This window comes from Gossypium arboreum, chromosome 8 (genome assembly GCF_025698485.1).
Source record: "Gossypium arboreum isolate Shixiya-1 chromosome 8, ASM2569848v2, whole genome shotgun sequence".
Taxonomy (NCBI): domain Eukaryota; kingdom Viridiplantae; phylum Streptophyta; class Magnoliopsida; order Malvales; family Malvaceae; genus Gossypium; species Gossypium arboreum.
Window position 1 is genome coordinate 18,915,868 of NC_069077.1, and position 17,735 is coordinate 18,933,602.

The following is a 17,735-nucleotide window of genomic DNA, read 5'->3' on the forward strand; positions in this document are numbered from 1 at the left end:
TTTAGCAGTTGCTAAAAAGGGCCTCCCTAAAATCAAAAGGGTGTTATTATCTTCCTCTATGTCTAGAACAATGAAATCAACGGGGGATATAAAAGTATCTACTTTTACTAGTACATCTTCAATAATACCCCTAGGAAATCTTATAGTTTTATCTTCCAATTGAATGCTCATCTTAGTTTGTTTAGGTTTCCCAAGACCAAGTAGCTTAAACATTTTGTAAGGCATGACATTATTACTAGCCCCTAAATCAGCTAATGTATGACTTATATCTAAACTACCAATTAAGCAAGGAATTGTAAACTCCTTGGATCTTTCAATTTGTGGGGTAGCTTTTTATGGGGTAAATGGGTTAAAACCTAAGTGCCTTTATCATTTCAATGTATCAAATCAAAGGTACGGTCTCGACATGTATTGTCGATGCAAGTTCTAGAATAGCAAATCAATACTGACATGTCGATGCAAGTTCTAGAATAGCAAATCAATACTAACATACTCATAAAAAAATCTATGAGCAAGAAAGATATATGCTCTAAAAGGCTCAAAATCTCACGAAAGTTATGGGTATTTGATGTCAATCCTGTAAACTCAGGGAAACAACCTAGAAATTTTAATTCTCAAAAGTCAACTTATCACGCTTGATCCTCTAATGTCTTAAAGTTTAAATAATCAATACACAGTTACCTATGATTTAATTTAACACATACCACTAAAAATCATAAATCAATCAGAATTCACTCTAATAATGATATGAGAAAATTATTTGAGAACAAGAAAAATTTAGGGATTTTCTGAAAATCACATAAATGACCTCCCCACATATAAGATATACATTGTCCTCAATGTAATAAGAGAGATAATAGCAATATAAGCATAATATCAGAAGAGAGGGAGAGAAACGAAACTGCCCTAAATTTTTGAATAAAATACTTGAAATAGCGAAAACTAGAATTGTAGATAATGCTAATGAAAGGCACGATTCTGAGTTACTAGTAAAAAATAAACACAATTGTGGAAGAGAACCAAGGGGTTACTCAAGAAAAACCATAAAGATAAATATAGTTCAAAATATAAAACATAAGTCTTCAAAAATAGATAAAAATCAAAATAAAATTTAAATGAAGATAAAAATAATAATAAATAAATAAATAAAGGGACTCAAAGGTCCTCATTGTCGAATGCCCCGTGGGTCGATAGTGCCGAATGAGAGATGTGGAGGGGGTGCCAAATCTGTCAAAGAGTGGTATCGATGCTATCGAATCGCTCAAAACACTGCTGCTCAAAGCGAGTGAGTCGCTCCGAAATATCTGTCAAAATGGCAACAGGAGGTTGGTGACTCGATGGTGGTGGTGGGTGTGGGTCCTCGTGAGGGGGAGGGACATCATCAGTAATATCCTCCGGCTCTTCCTGGTCATCACAGTAGACGAGTCTGTACTAAGCGGGTCAAATCTATGGCGTCGCTCTATCATCATCATGTGGATCATACTCGATATTCCTTGAGGAGACATCTAGCCTACTAGTGTGAGGGTCGATGACATCTCTGGAGTGTCGAAGAGGCCAGAGCGTCGAGCGAGGTGAGTCACATAGGGTCCAAGATAGATGGGATCCTTCCAATGGCGGTCCGTCTGATGGCAAAAAGTAAGCACTATGAAGTATTCCAAATAAAAGATGTGACCAGTCACCATGCTTCAAAGATAGTAAGCGTTAGTAGTGCTTACAACTCATGTGCTCTCTCTCCTTCCAGTTAATGTGTAAGCTAATAAGGTGTGGATGTATCGCAGAGCCGGAGAAAGAGATGTCGCCTTTAAGTGACTCGCGTCATAACGGATCTGACTAGCTGTGAGATGGGTCCAACAGCACGAAGGTGAGTGATGGATGTGACGATAGAGGTGAAGAAAGTTATCGGCACCTATAAACTCATCAGTGTAGATACAAAAAGCTGCGCCGAACTCAGGGACGCTCATATGTCCACTAAGCCATCGAGTCGAAAAGTGATAGTACCGGCTTCGTCATGGGTATTCATCACATGCTGTAGGTGGAAAGTCGTGCAGAACTCTAAGGTAAGCTTTAAATAGATGGGCTCGATAATCGCAAAGAACCAATCCCATGGGGCAGTGGTAATAAAAGTACGAACCTTATCAGCTAGTCTGGCCTGCTCTAATGCGGCCCAGTCAATACATCGGTCCACTCCTAATGGTCGTACTCGAAGAAGCTGAAATAGGTCGCCTTGTGGGCCTAACGAGAATCGAAGTAGAGGATGAAGAGCTTCGGTAGAGGCGCTCAAGGAGGTTGCGCCAGGACCCTTCCGCTTTTTGAAATGTGGATGGCAGTTTTCTTGCCTCGTGTATTTTTCATGATGTACTTGCAAAAGTAAAAGAATATATCAATACTAAGGCATCATCCAATATTCAAACACATGCCTACAGATAGAACCGAAATAGTCAACAAATAATCCTAAAAGGATGTGTACTAACATTTAATAGGGCAAGGACCTGGATAGCAGAAAAGATATATGCAGAATGAATAGAATGCTAAAAAGCAAGAGAAACAAAACAAGAGCATTAAATAATAGTAATAATAATGCAAAAGAATAAGCAAAATATCATAGCAGAAAGCAAAAGAATAGATCGATTCAAAGAATAGTAGTGCAAAATGAAATAAAGAATAGTCACAAGAATCATAAACACAAGAGAGCAGAATCAGAAGACAACAGAAAAGAATAATAAGCCTTGGAAAATAGAGAAAGAATGATAAGAAAAATAATAATAATAATAATTAAAAATATGAAATATGAAAATAAAAGAAGATACTCAGTTAAGGGGAGACCGACGGTGGTAGTGTTGGGATGGTGACGGTGGTGTGAGACGGCGGTGGAGGTCAATGGTCAGCGTTTGATGGGAACAGGCGTGGGAGGGGTTCAGGTACTGTGTGTGGGATGAAGAGAGAAGAGAAGAAAGGATGAGGAAGTAAGAAAGAGGAAGGGAAAGGAAGAGGAGAAGGTGGGTCGGCCAGTGGGGCGAGCGGCGCTGGCTGGTCTGTGTGAGGGTCGGCGGCTAAGGTTTGGAGGGAAAATTGAAGAAGAAGAAGACAAAAATGTTAGGGTTGGGGGGTTTAAAAAGGGGACACGGTTGTGTGAGGCCCGTGTTGGGCCACACGGCCATGTCACACACCCGTGTGGCTCGAGTTTAGCCCTTGTTTCTCTCAAAAATTAAATGCCCATTCATCACACGGCCTGGGACACTCCCGTGTATCCAAGCCCTGTGGTTCACACGGCTGTGTGCTTCATTTTTCGCTTCTCCCATGCCCGTGTGGTATCCCACACGCCCGTGTGTCTGAAAACACGGTTGTGTCCCTTGCCCATGTAACTCTCTGACTTGTTTTAAAATTAAAAACTTAGCTCCAATTTTCACACAGCTTGAGACACGCCTATGTTTCCAGGCCATGTGTTTCACACGACCGTATGGATCGTATTTATGGCCACATCGCTCGATACTTGGGGATTTTTAGCCCTGTTTCCTCATGGCCAAGAACACGCCCGTGTGTCCAAGCCGTGTAGGTTACTGTTCCTGCATAAAAAAAATGAAAAATAGATAAAATAAATAAGTTAGTGGTGTCATTGTTGGGGTTGCCTCCCGAGAAGCGCTTATTTAAAGTCTAAGCTCGACTTACCTCAATTTTGTGTTGTCACGGTGGGTTAAGGAGTTGAAACTCCTCACCTATGTTATTAATTTTATCAAGATAAGGTCTGAGTCGAGTATTATTTACCTTGAAAGTTCCAAAGTCAATATGTGTTACCTCGACTGTACTATGTAGAAAGATATTCAGTATCGTTAAGGGAATCATTCTGTCTGTATCGTGTACTGAAGTAGCAATTCTAGGGTCCTTTTCATCTAACAATACTTTGTCCCCGACCTTAAATTGTGTTGTTTCATTCCTACGCCTATCGTGGTGCCGCTTTGATTCATTGTGTACTTTTGGTTTCTCCTTGACATGTGCTTGTCATTCGTCTAGTTCATCGAGCTGAAGCCGTCGTTCTTCGTGAGTCGCTCTGTTTTTGTTGCATGGATTAGAATGAGGCTCCATCACGTTCTTCCTAGGGGACTCCTGCAAAGGAGTTTGAGTTGCAACATTATTCAAATTAATCGAACTTAAACAATCATCTCGATTACTAGATATTTTAGCAGAATCACGAGCTTGAAGTTTAATCGTGTCATCACCTACATAAAGTATTAATTCACTTGTTCCAACATCCATGATAGTTCTAGCAGTTGATAAAAAGGGCCTCCCTAAAATTAAAGGTACGTCACTATCCTCTTCCATGTCTAGAACAACAAATTTAACTGGGAATATAAATTTATCAATTTTAACCAACACGACTTTAATAATACCCGTAAGAAATCGAATTGTTTTATCTGCCAATTGAATGCTCATCCTAGTTTGTTTGGGTTTCCCAAGACCTAGTTGTTTAAACATTTTATAGGGCATGACATTAATACTTGCCCATAAATCAGCCAAAGCATTGTTGACAGTTAAACTACCAATTAAGCAAGGAATCGTAAAACTCCCTGGATCCTTCACCTTGTTGGGTAGCTTATTCTGTAGAATGGCTGAGTAAACTGCGTTCAACTCCACATGTGATGCATCATCCAACTTTCACTTATTTGCTAAAAGCTCCTTTAAAAATTTAACTACGTTTGGCATCTATGAAAGAGCTTCAATAAACGGTAAGTTAATATATAATTTTTTTAATAATTTAAGGAATTTACCGAATTGTTCATCTGTGTGGTCTTTCCTTGTCACATTGGGGTATAACACACGAGGTTTATACTCTTTACTTACATAAACCTTAATCTTATCTACCACATTGTCTTGCCTCGATTTCGGTTCATCCTCAACTAACCCTTCATCATTGTGCACAGTAATGGCATGAAGTTGCTCCCTTGGGTTAGTTTCAGTATTACTTGGTAGGCCACCTTGTGGTCGTTCAGAGATCAACTTAGCAAGTTGTCCTATTTGAGTTTCGAGCCCTTGAATCAATGCTTGTTGATTCTTAAGCACTATCTTGATATTCTGAAAATGAGTTTCCGACACCGAGATGAATTTTGTAAACATCTCTTCAAGGTTCAGTTTCTTCTCTTGTTGGTAAGGTGCTTGTTGAAAACCTGGAGGATGTTGTGGTCTTTTATTTCCTTAACCACCCCACGAGAAATTGGGATGGTTCCTCCAACCTGCATTATAAGTGTTACTATACAGGTTATTTTGAGGTCTAGAGTTATTACCCATATAGTGGACTTCTTCCTCCTCGGTGCAACGATTGAAGGATGGATAATCTCTGTTGTGTACTCCTCCTCCATTTGAATCACTCATCATCACTGGATGTACCTGAGTAGAACCATACAAACCACCAATTTTTTTATTCAAAAGTTCTACCTGGTTAGATAGCATAGTGACCGCGTCGATGTTAAAAACGTTGGCTGCTTTTGTCGGCTTTGTCCTTATGACTTGCCACTGATAATTACTTAGTGACATCTCTTCTATGAACTCGTAAGCCTCTTCAAGTGTTTTGTTGTTTAAAGTTCCACCGGCGATTGTGTCTATCAGTTGCCTTATTGAGGGATTCACACAGTTGTAAAAAGTCTAAACCTGTAGCCATAGAGGTAACCCATAGTGAAGGCACCTTCTTAATAAGTCCCTGTATCTCTCCAATGCATCATAAAGAGTTTCTAAATCCATCTGCACAAAAGAAGGGATATCATTCCTCAATTTAGCCGTTTTAGCCTGTGAAAAAATTTAAGTAAAAATTTTTTGGTCATTTGTTCCCAAGTAGTGATTGACCCTCGTGGTAACAAGTTTAACCACTGCTTAGCATTATTTCTCAATAAAAAGGGAAACAACCAAAGGCGAATGGCATCGTCAGAAACGCCATTGATCTTAAAGGTGTCGTAGAATTCTAGAAAATTTGCTAAATGAGTGTTTGGATCCTCGTCCTGCAAACCATCAAACTTCACAAACTGTTGTATCATTTGAATTGTGTTCGGTTTCAGTTCAAAATTATTTGCAGCAACAGCAGGTCTAACTATACTCGATTCAGCTCCTATTAAAATAGGTTTAGCATAATCAAACATAGTACAAGGAGCAGTATTCTGACCTACTGGATTTGTAGCAACTACAGGAGGTAACGGATTATTCTGATTATTAGCCACCTCCTCGGTTGTAGTAAGGATATCGTCCTTTCGCCTCTATGTATTGTAGGCTTCGCCTTATTTCTCTTCAGTTTTTACGAGCTGTGCTCTCAATCCCACTACCAAAAAGCAAAGGTCCTGACGGGTTTCTTCTAGTCATAAACTATAAAAACCTTCCAGAAGTAAAGAAAAGAAAATTTAGTAATTAAAATAAAAACAAAATTAAATTGTAGTAAAAAAATGGCCAAAGTAATAAAAATTAAGCGTTCCTAATAACTTAGTCCCCAGCAACGGCGCTAAAAACTTGATGGTCGTGAAACGAACTAAAAATTTGAGTAAGGCAAGTGCACCTATCGAACAGTAGCATAGTTATGGTGAGACCGAAAATATCATATCCACGAGGACTAAAAGTACTAGTATTTACTATCTTTTTTATTATCTAGCTTAACAATTAAAAGAATTTTTAATCTAAAACTAATTGTCTAATTAACTAAGATTGCGACAGAGATTAAAGTTGGAAAATACTTTTGGAAAACTGATGGAGAAGACAATACCCAAGGAAGAATTCACCTAGACTTCACTTATTACCTCTGAATTAGACGATTTATTCACTTGACTTAATCCGTAGGAATCCCTGATTTATGTTAATATCTCTCTCGAGACTAAAAACAACTAACTCTAGGTTGATTAATCAAAATCTCTTTCTAATTAAAACCCCTATTGTCGTATTAACTTGATCTATGGATTCCCTTATTAGATTTGACTCTAATCCAGCAGATTTATGTTGCCCTATCTCTAGGATTGCATGCAACTCCGCTTAATTATGAACGATCTACCCTTAAACAGGGACTTTTGCTCCTCTGAATAAGACCATCAAAAACCTAAATTAATATTCTGGAATAATAAAGTAAGGGTTAAATCTCACAATTAAGAATAAGAACAAGTATTTATCATATAATTCAAAGAGTAATAAGATTTGTCTTAGGTTTTGTCTTTCTTAGGTATTTAGGGAGTTTAGTTCATAATAATGGAAAACATCTCAAAAATTGGAAAACAAAAAAACATAAAGAAACCCAAAGAACTTCTAGGAAATTGGACGGAAATCTTCAGTCTTGATATAGATCTTCCTTCTGAGCTAATCCCAATGGCTATTCTTGAGTGTTTTCTGCCTTCTATTCTTTGTGTCCCCCTTGATCCTCTTCTAGGGTGTTTATATAGACTTTGGAATGCTTCAAAAACCCTTCAAATTAGCCTTTTCCGAGTAGAATTAGACTTAGGCTTGACAGGAACATGGTCGTGTGCCATGCCCATGTAAAGGTCCCCAGGCCGTGTGCAATTCTGTCTTGGTTTTTAGTCGACACGGTCATGACAGATGGGCGTGTGGCCTGACCGTGTGCCTCACACGGGCTTGTGGTTTACTCGTGTGGAAGTGCCTGAGCCGTGTGAAACATTGAATTAGGTCCATTTTGTCTTTTTTGGCCCATTTCTTGCTTTTTTTGCCTTCCTATGCTTGCCTAAGTATAAAACATGAATTTAAAGGATTAGGAGCATCAAATTCAATGAAACCAAGGAAAAATCATCCATAAATATGCCAAGCATGGGGTAAAAACATGTATATATTATGGTTTATCACAGACCCATTTTAGCAACTGCTAGATCTATCATTGATGTTGGAACAGGTGAACTCACATTTCGTGTAGGAGATGACACAATTATTCTCAAAGCTCATGATTCTGTTAAAATGTCTAGTGATAGAGATGATATTACAAGTCATTTTGATATGAGCAACATTACAACTCAACTCTTTGTGCAGGAAATTCCTCGCAAAGACGTGATAGAGCCAGGTCAAACTCATTCAATACCAAAAAAATGTCTCTTGAAGAACAAAGATTACAGATTGAGGAACTAGATGAATGGCTGACACAAGTTAAGGAGAAACCGAGAGTACAAAGGGAACCAAAGCGAATCCATGATGAGCTTACAGATGAAACGAATCAATTTAAAGTTGGGGAGAAGGTACTGTTGGATGATGCAGACCCTTGTATTACCAATTCTGAGCTTAATAGCACAACTCCCTTGACGATACTAAATGTCTTCCCATACGGTACAGTCGAGGTAACACATACTGATTTCGGCACTTTTAAGGTAAACAGTACTCAACTCAAACCTTATTTTGATAAAATTGATAGCAGGAAAGAGGAGTTTCGAATTTGTAATCCACCGTGACCATGTGAATACGAGGTAAGTCGAGCTTAGACTCTAAATAAGCACTTCTTGGGAGGCAACCCGAGAACTAACACCACTAACTAGTCTATTTTTATCTATTTTTTCCTGTTTAAATGCAGGTTTTTGACCCACACGGCCTGGACACACGGACGTGTCCCAGGCCATCTGCTCTAACAGGGATTAAACATACACGTCCTGGCAATATGACCATGCGATCCGCACAGCCTAGACACATGGGTGTATCCTTGGTCGTCTTGATCCTGGGACTCAATTTTCCCAAATATCGATAGAGACACGGCCTAACAGAGACCACACGGGCGTGCGATACGACCGTGTGAAAACTGGAGCTAAATTTTTAAAATTTTAAACTAGTCAGAGAGCTCCATGGGTGAAGCACACGGGCGTGTGGGATACAACATGGGTGTGGAAGAAGCGAACAATATAGCACACGCCCGTGTGATACTGCATTGTGACGAATGGACTATAACATTCCTCAACGAACATGGGATGGAATTCGACCACACGGGCGTGTGACATGGCCGTGTGGCCTAACACTGACCGTTACACGACCGTGTCCCCTTTTAAACCCCCCAATCCCTAATTCTCTTTCACTTTTGTCTTCTTCCCCAACCCCAGCCGCCTTAAACCTAGCTCCCTCTCCCCTTTTCCTTTCTCCTTCCCCTTTCTCTTTCCTTTCTTTTCTTCCTTCCCCCACCCTTAATTTCCTTTTCTTTCCCTTTTTCCTCCCTCCTTTTCCCCCTACCCACATGGCCACCAGCCCGCCTCTCTCGCCCCAATAGTAGCTTCCCTCTTCAGTCTGATGATGAGCACCATTGAGTCCGATTATTTTTATGTTTATGGTTATCTGTATTTTTATCTTTTATTCTATTTTTATTTTTCCTATTATGTCTATTTTTTTTTCCTATTTTAAAATTTATATTAATTATTATGGTTGTTTCTTAATGAGTAACCCTTTAATCTTCTTTAGCATTGTGTTTATTTTCTTATCAGTTGCTCAAAGGTTTGCACTATCCCTACAATTATCTACAATTCCACTTTTCACTATTCTGGGAAATTCATTCACCATTCAGGGCAGTTTCAATTATCTCCCTATCTTATGATATTTTATTTCTATTATGATTTATATTTGTTTCTACATTAAGGAAAATGTACATCTTAAGTGTGGGGAGGTTAATTATATGATTATCGAAAATTCCTAAATTATATTTTGTTCTCAAATAATTTTCTCATATTACTATTAGAATGAATTTTGATTGATTTATGATTTTTATTAATATGTTTTGATTAAAACATAGGTAATTTTGCATTGATTATTTAAACTTTAGGACAATAGAGAATCAAGCATGATAATTTGAATTTTTGAAAATTAAAATTGTTAGGTTGTTTCCCTGAAATGAAATATTATCTTGAAGTTCGAAATTTACAGGATTGACATCAAAAAACCCATAATTTTTTGAGATTTTGAGCCTTTTAGAGCATATATCTTTCTTACTCACTTTTATTGATGGTTATGAGTGAGTCAATACTAATTTATTATTCTATAACTTGCATTGATTATACATGTCGAGACCACACCTTTGATTTGATATACTAAGATGATGAAGACACTAGGTTTTAACTCACTTACTCCATAAAAAGCCTACCCACATAATTAACCTTTACTAAACCCCTTTGAGCTTTGAACATCATTTCTTGATTTCCCTTTAATGATAACCCACAAATTAACCCTTTTTGATTCGTTAAGAATTTCTCCCTTTTTATTCACTCCATTTTTATCGAGATTTGATTTGATTAGTTACCTAACTATGTTCGTTCATTTCAGTTGCTGAATTATTTCTTATTATGTACTTTCCATACTTGTTCTTATTCTTAAAAAAAATATTTATATATTCATGTAATTACATATTGTTATTCTTTCATATTGAGCTTAGATAAGTTAAAGTTACTATTTTGAGAAAAAGCTCAATTCATTAGTTTTGGATAGTTTTAATTTTGGCACTTGTTTGTAATTCAGTAATTAACTTTATTTTTCGAAGTTTGGTAATTTATTAAATTGATCTCAATTCTAATCCTCTTTTTCAGCCTTTATCCACACCTTTAAACCAAGCCCCATTACAACCCTGCTAAAGACCTTTTGATTTGTGTATCATCTCATTTATAGTGGTGGAGACTTGATTTTCATGCAAGCCTATGGCAATAACTTTCCATGTTTGACTAATGAGTGCTTCATTGTTGAACCTTAAACACTTTGAGTGATCTGAGTGAATCTTTAGTGAGGATGTCAACTCTTATCGATTTGGAATTAAAGGTAATTACTTAGATAAAAGGAAATACCTATGATTTTATGATTAAAATGCTCAACTTGTATTGTTTGAAACTTTGATGTTCTTTTAGTTGAACTCTCAATGTATGATTAGTTGGGAATTATTTCAAAACATTATTGATAAGAATTATAAGTTGAGAAGAATGCATTTTAATTGTGAGTTGAGGATTTTTCTTGAGGACAAGCAAATGCTTAAGTGTGGGGATATTTGATAAACCTCAAAAGTAACATATTTTAATCCCATGCTTGGCATATTTTTGGATGATTTATCATACGATTTAGTGGATTTGATGCTCCTAATCCTTTAATTTCATGTTTGATATCCAGATGAGCATAGGAAAGCGAATAATGCAAGAAAAAGGCCAAAAACAGACAAAATGGGTTTATTTCAGTGCTTCACACGGCCTAGACACTTCCACACGGGTAGGCCACACACCCATGTGTCATGGTCGTGTCGACATTAAGCCACATCAAAATTGCACAAGGCTTGAGGACCTTCACATGGGCGTGGTACACAGCCGTGTCCTTGTCGAGCCCAAGTCTAATTCTAATCAGAACAGGCTAATTTTGGGCTATTTTGGGCATTCCAAAGTCTATTTAAACACACGAGAAGAGGATCAAGGGGGAGACAGAATAGAAGGTAGAGGATACTCGAAGACAGCCATCAGAATCATCTCAGAAGCAGGATCTACTTCAAGACTGAAGATCTCCATTCAATTTCCTTAAAAGTTCTTTGGGTTTCTTTATGTTTTGTTGTTTTCCCTCATCATTATGAACTAAACTCCCTAAATACCTAAGGGAGATGAAACCTAAGACAGATCTTATTACTATTTGAATTATATGATAAATACGTGTTCTTATTCTTAATTATGTGTTCTTAATTCTTGCTTTAGTATTTCAGGATATTAATTCAAGTCTAATGTGCTTATTCAGTGGAGCAAAAGTCCCTGTTTAAGAGTAGATCTTCCATAATTAAGCGAAGTTGCATGCAATCCTAGAAATAGGGCGACATAAATCTGTCGGATTAAAGTCAAATCTAATAAGGGAATCCATAGATCGAGTTAATGCGACAATAGGGATTTTAATTAGAAAGAGATTTCAATTAATCAACCTAGAGTTAGTTGTTTTTAGTCTCGAGAGAGATATTAACATAAACTAGGGATTTCTACGAATTAAGTCAAGTGAATAAATCATCTAGTTCAAAAGTAGTAAGTGGAGTCTAGGTGGATTCTTCCTTAGGTATTGTCTTCTCCATCGATTTTCCAAAAGTATTTTCCATCTTTTATTTCTGTCGTGCTCTTAATTAATTAAATAGTCAATCTTAGTTTAAAAACATCCCTTTAATTTTTAGGCTAGATAATAAAAAGATAGTAATTACTAGTACTTTTAGTCCTTGTGGATATGATATTTCTGGTTTCACCACAACTATACTACTGTCCGATAGGTGCGCTTACCTTAGTCAAAATTTTTAGTTAGTTTAGCGACCATCAAACCCCGAATTTTTTATCCCTCCTTTTGAAACTGATTTGGGTATCCTGATACCTAACCTGATATTGCGTTACCACTGGGCATTTTGCCAAAAGTTTACTTTTGAAATATCAAGTGTATCGCGATATCCGCTCAATTTTTGGCCACCCACAAAACTATTAAGGAAATCTAGGTATCCCCCATTAGATATCACGATATCACTGAATGAATCCTGAAACTCTACAAAAACGTCATATTTTACCCCCAAACATGCAAAAATTTAATATAAACCTAATACAAGTGAGAAAAATAAATGGGGTCTCAGTTCAATAGGCTACTTATTAACAAATCACTAATTCTCTCTCTCTCTCTTTTAGAGAAAAACACATTTAACAATTAGCTTTAGGCAAGTCATTACGCCCCCCAAAATCAAACTTCTACGAGGTTCTAGAAACTTTGACTCGACATTTGTTTATCATCAAATTGATTAGGGCCTTTCTTTATGAATGAACGTATCTATCTCATCTAGACTTAGACCATTTCAACCTGTATATTAGAAGCTAATCCTTGCAGAAACCAAAATCTCTCCATGACACCTTTTTAGGAATTGTCAATTTGAGAATTACAAACTCCATTTCTTCCATAAAGTGAGAATCCCAAATCTTATCTTCATTTGTTGGAAAAAATTCGATTTGAAAATGGTTTTCTTGCACAGTAGTAAATTATAAATTTGAAAACCGACCCAGTTTATGATATTTTTAATAATAAACCGTAGACCGAAATTGTATATATGTTTTTGGATAAGCAGACCCTTGATGTTTTTCAGCTTTCAACCAAACGATCTTCTCCACTATTCTCGTACCATAAACTGTTCCAAGTGTGGGCTCAAACCAATTGAATCAAAACACAAAACTAGAAAACCTTTTCTTTTCCTTTTGAGGTGAAAACAAAAATTCCCTTTTTTTAATAGAACCAATAGAATTATTATTCTAGAAAATATATTTAATAGTTGAGAATAAATTCTCTTTTTTTCAACAGAGTAACTGTCTCTTAAAGTTGTGTCCATAGCTCTACCGGTGCCATCTATTTATAAGGAGAAAAAGTAAAACCCTTGTTGAATTGTAGAGATTTATTTCAAATAGAAAAACAACTTTTGTAACACCTCCTAACCCTTTTCTGACCTCGGAATAAGATTATGGAGCGTTACCAGTCATTATAGTTTATAACTCGATTTATGTAAAATTATTTTTTATACAGTTCAGTAGTTTATTATATTAGCCCTTTAATGGACATTCGAGGCCTAAAGAAGATGTTATAAACAAATCGGAACCCGATTAGTAGCTTATAAAATATTTCTTAAAATTTCTAATTTTTCTTAAATGAACAGCACCAGACGCTCGTGTGGTTTAGAGACACGCCCGTGTGTCTCCAAGACATGCCCGTGTTGACACACCTGTGACTTACACGGCCTGGACACACCCATGTCCTCTACCTGTGGAGCCCTCTGACTTGTTACTCATGAACAAATTGATCTCACACGGCCAAAACATACGCCCATGTGCGTAGCCTGTGTGGAATTATTTTCAATTCAAATCTAGTGCAGTTTTCGCACAGCCAGGCACATTCCCATGTCCTGTGGTCTTGTACCATACACGGTTGAGACACACACCCATGTCTCTGCCTGTATGGCCATACCTAGGCATTTTGTTTACAATATTTTAGATGCAGGGGACATACGGCCTAATCACATGCCCGTGCATAAGCCGTGTGTCTCACACGGACTGATCACACGCTTGTGTGCTAGGCCGTATGGACTCAAAATGAACCTTAAAGTTCAAGTTTACCAACCCTGCAAACCTTGAATAACAAGCAACTTAAAATCCAAATATTCAAACACTCCAAAACATAATTAAATACATCTAAAACACGTTAAAACTATCAATATAATGATCTAGCTCATGTATGTTTATAAGTATCTAACATAGAATTTCTAAACATTGTTTTTAAATACCATCCAAATCAATTTAAATTAAACTATAAAAAAACCATATTATAAGCTATAAATTTTGCATATATGGATTAACCATTATCATCTTTCACACTAATAACATTCACACTCAAAGTAACTTTAAAAGACAACTTAGGTGCATGCCATTTCTCAAAATAAGATACATCACCAAGTATTTGAGCTCGGATTTGTCTTGGATGCTGGGTTGTTAGTCGCTTTTGTACCTAACCTGTGCACGAAAACAAACCTACGCTGAGTATACACTCAGTGGTATTCCTATAAACCAACATTTAAAACAATTATTAACACAAAATGCATTTAAACTATTAAATTTCAATTCTCATTTCACTAACTATATTCATAATTCATTCTCAAAGAAACACTCAATTCAATTCAAAATCAATCAATAACAATTAATCTTTCAGTACAGTAGCACAGTCATTCAGTTGTCCAGTATAGTATTTTACCCCTATTAACATAACTCGGACCTTGGTGGATACACAAATCCAACCAACACACCAGTACGGCACTCAGTGCCTCATCGGCTTTGCCGAAATAAACAATAGTAGTTCGGTACATAGTAGCTTATCAGATTAAACCAAAGTAACAGTAACAGTACGACACACATGGTGCCTCATCGAATCGAAGTCGAAGTAACAGTACGACACTTATAGTGCCTCATCGACTCAAGGTCGAAGTATCCCTGAACACTTCCAATCCTATGGCATGCCACTTTCCAACCTAGCCCGACACTGTTAATAAGGTATTCAATTCATTTTAAATTTTTAGATAACAGTCAATTCACACTTCGATTCAACACTCCCAACTAAATTCAATTCAATACAAAAATAGCAATTCTTACCTCTATTTCACTTACCAAACACGTTAAATAATAAAAGCAACAATTAATTATTAAGTTCGGTTTATAGAAATACAAACCGTAGTTTTTGAATTATTCTTCGTCCACCTTCCCTTTTCCTTTCTTTTTTGATGCTTCCGGTACTATGTTTGCTACGAAAAATTAAATAATTAAAAATTATCAATGTACCATTTAACATCATACATTTTGATTTCTACATAACTTTTACCTAAATTCCAATTTAGTCCCTAAATCATAGCTAATTCTTTTTCTTCAAAACAAATCTTTAATTTACATTCACTACCCACTTTAAACAATTTCAGGTCTTAATTTTCACTATAAAACATTAATTCTAAAATCTTTTCAATTTAGTCCCCACTATACCAAAATTTGAACCTCTTTTACAATTCAATCCTTTTCCCACTTTAAACTTGAATTTTCATCACTTTAGCTCATAATCCTTCCATTTATTCAACTTAATCAGCATCTAAAAATTCACTAACCTTCTAAATTTCTACATAATTCAAGTAGTATTTGTAACACCCCAAACCCGGCCTGGATGTTATGACCGGATCTGATGCGCCACATTGGTGCATTCAAAACACTTAGTTTGGAAAAGCTAAGTTGGTGTTGTAAAAGACACTTTTAAAGGTAAGTTAAAGTGAATGGAAGCTGCGCACCAAGTAGGAAACCAGGAAGAAGAGGAGGTGAGTCCGTCGGACTGCTTAAGTACCAAGCTCTCTCTTCGGATCCAATCCTAGACATGCACATCGCCATTGCCACACTCTAACATCTCGTATAATTTTGAGAAAACCGTTTGATTATGACCACTTAAGAAAATGATTAAGGTTGCAAATCGTTTGCTTAAAATATTTATTTTCTTGGGAAAACATTTACTTTATGGAAACTTTGCGCGTCATCGTGATCTTTTTAAAAACAAGTAGATTTTATAAAAGCGAACCCTAGTGCTAGCCAGTTTAATAATCCCCAAAATATAAGTAATTAAAAGAGCGGCCTTATTACAACCTTAAGCATAATAAAATAAAATAATCCAAATTGAAGGCTAAACTTATTTAAAATCGTCAATCAATCTTCATGGCCACTCTGAATCCCGCCACTCCAAGTCCACCAATTCTAGGGCTCACCGCAAGGATGGAAGAGGAAGGGGTGAGTTTGGGAAAACTCGGTGTATCTGAAACCCATCCAAAGCCTAAATCACTCGAGCCCATTGGGCCTAAGCCCTATTCAGATAACAAGATACAGAGGTCAAGCCCTTTTCGAATCTGAGAGCAAGGCCTTAGCCCTTTTACATAACAAGTGTGGCCCATAGGCCCGATTCAATAGCATGAGTAACAACAAGAATAATGAATGCAAGCCTATCTGGGAGACTACTCAACCCACCAACCGCTACACCGCCTGCACCAACCCTACACACCATGTGGGGAATACCTCAACCCACCCACCCTACACACCACAGTTGCGAAAGCACGCACTCAAATTCAGTCATTGAGGCAAAGCCTCCAAGACGTGGTTGAACCACTTTCAAGATTTCCTCCATTAATACCCCAATCCCATGCAATGATATTAATAAATGCATATCATGCAAAATACGATAGTAATCAATCATGCGTTCACCAATTTAAACCCTAGGGGTATATTGGTAATTTTGCTATTTAGGGTAATTTGGTAATTTTGCTCTTTAGGGTAATTTCAGAATTTTGCTCTTTAGGGTAATTTCGTGATCTACGCTACTACACAAGCTAATTCAGTAATTTTTATCGGTTTTATGCAATTTGATTCTCCCATCTAACCGACAGCTACTTTGCCCACCTCTTGCCCATATTGGGTAGTAAGCCCATTGGGCCCGCTTTTGGCCCATCGAGGCCCTTTTCCTGAGTACGTTGATACGTCACACAAACTTACTTACCACTTTGCGGTGCTAGATCTAATAATTACTCTATGTCTTGAGAGCATTCAGATACTCACAAGCCTATGAAATGCCGAATTTGACATTTCTACTTTCCTTAATTGAACTAAAGAAGGGTGTTCTAGTACACACTGCTTTCATGACGATCGCTCTGAGATCCCTTACGATGTCCTACAATTATTCATCACCATTTTTAGCATACAAGTTATGCTTAACAAACTCAAAATCCACCCTACCTTATTCACCAAAGAACCCTTATTGACCATAAGTTGCTTACCTTCACGGGGTCCAATAATACGATTCAAGCTTATCCAAGTCGATACTCCAAGCCTCATTGCTCCTCCAAAGTTGTCTATATCACACATCCAAGTCAACACTTGCCCACAAGGGCAAAATAGTCATTTAACACCCTAGGGCAAATGGTAATTTTACCCCACAAGGGTATTTCAAGTAATTTTACCCTATAGGGTATTTTAGTAATTTTTCAAACCATGGGTATTTTGGTAATTTTATAAACAAAGGGTATTTTAGTAATTTTACAAACCAGGGGTATTTTGGTAGTTTTACAAATTGAGGGTATTGCGGTAATTTCACAAACCAAGGGTATTTTAGTAATTTTGTAAATCGAGGGTAAAACAATGAATTTCTGTAAATCAAGGGTAAAACAATAATTACAAACCGAGGGTAAAACGATAATTATGTAAATCGGGGTAAAATGGTAATTA

At 37.0% G+C, this 17,735-nt stretch overlaps 1 non-coding gene across 1 annotated transcript; it reads left to right on the plus strand.

Moving 5' to 3' along the window:
• Positions 1-5,656: 5,656 nt before the first annotated feature.
• LOC128280352 (small nucleolar RNA R71) lies at positions 5,657-5,763 on the plus strand. Its single transcript, XR_008270532.1, has one exon. It is a non-coding gene; the product is annotated as a small nucleolar RNA R71 (small nucleolar RNA).
• Positions 5,764-17,735: the final 11,972 nt, after the last annotated feature.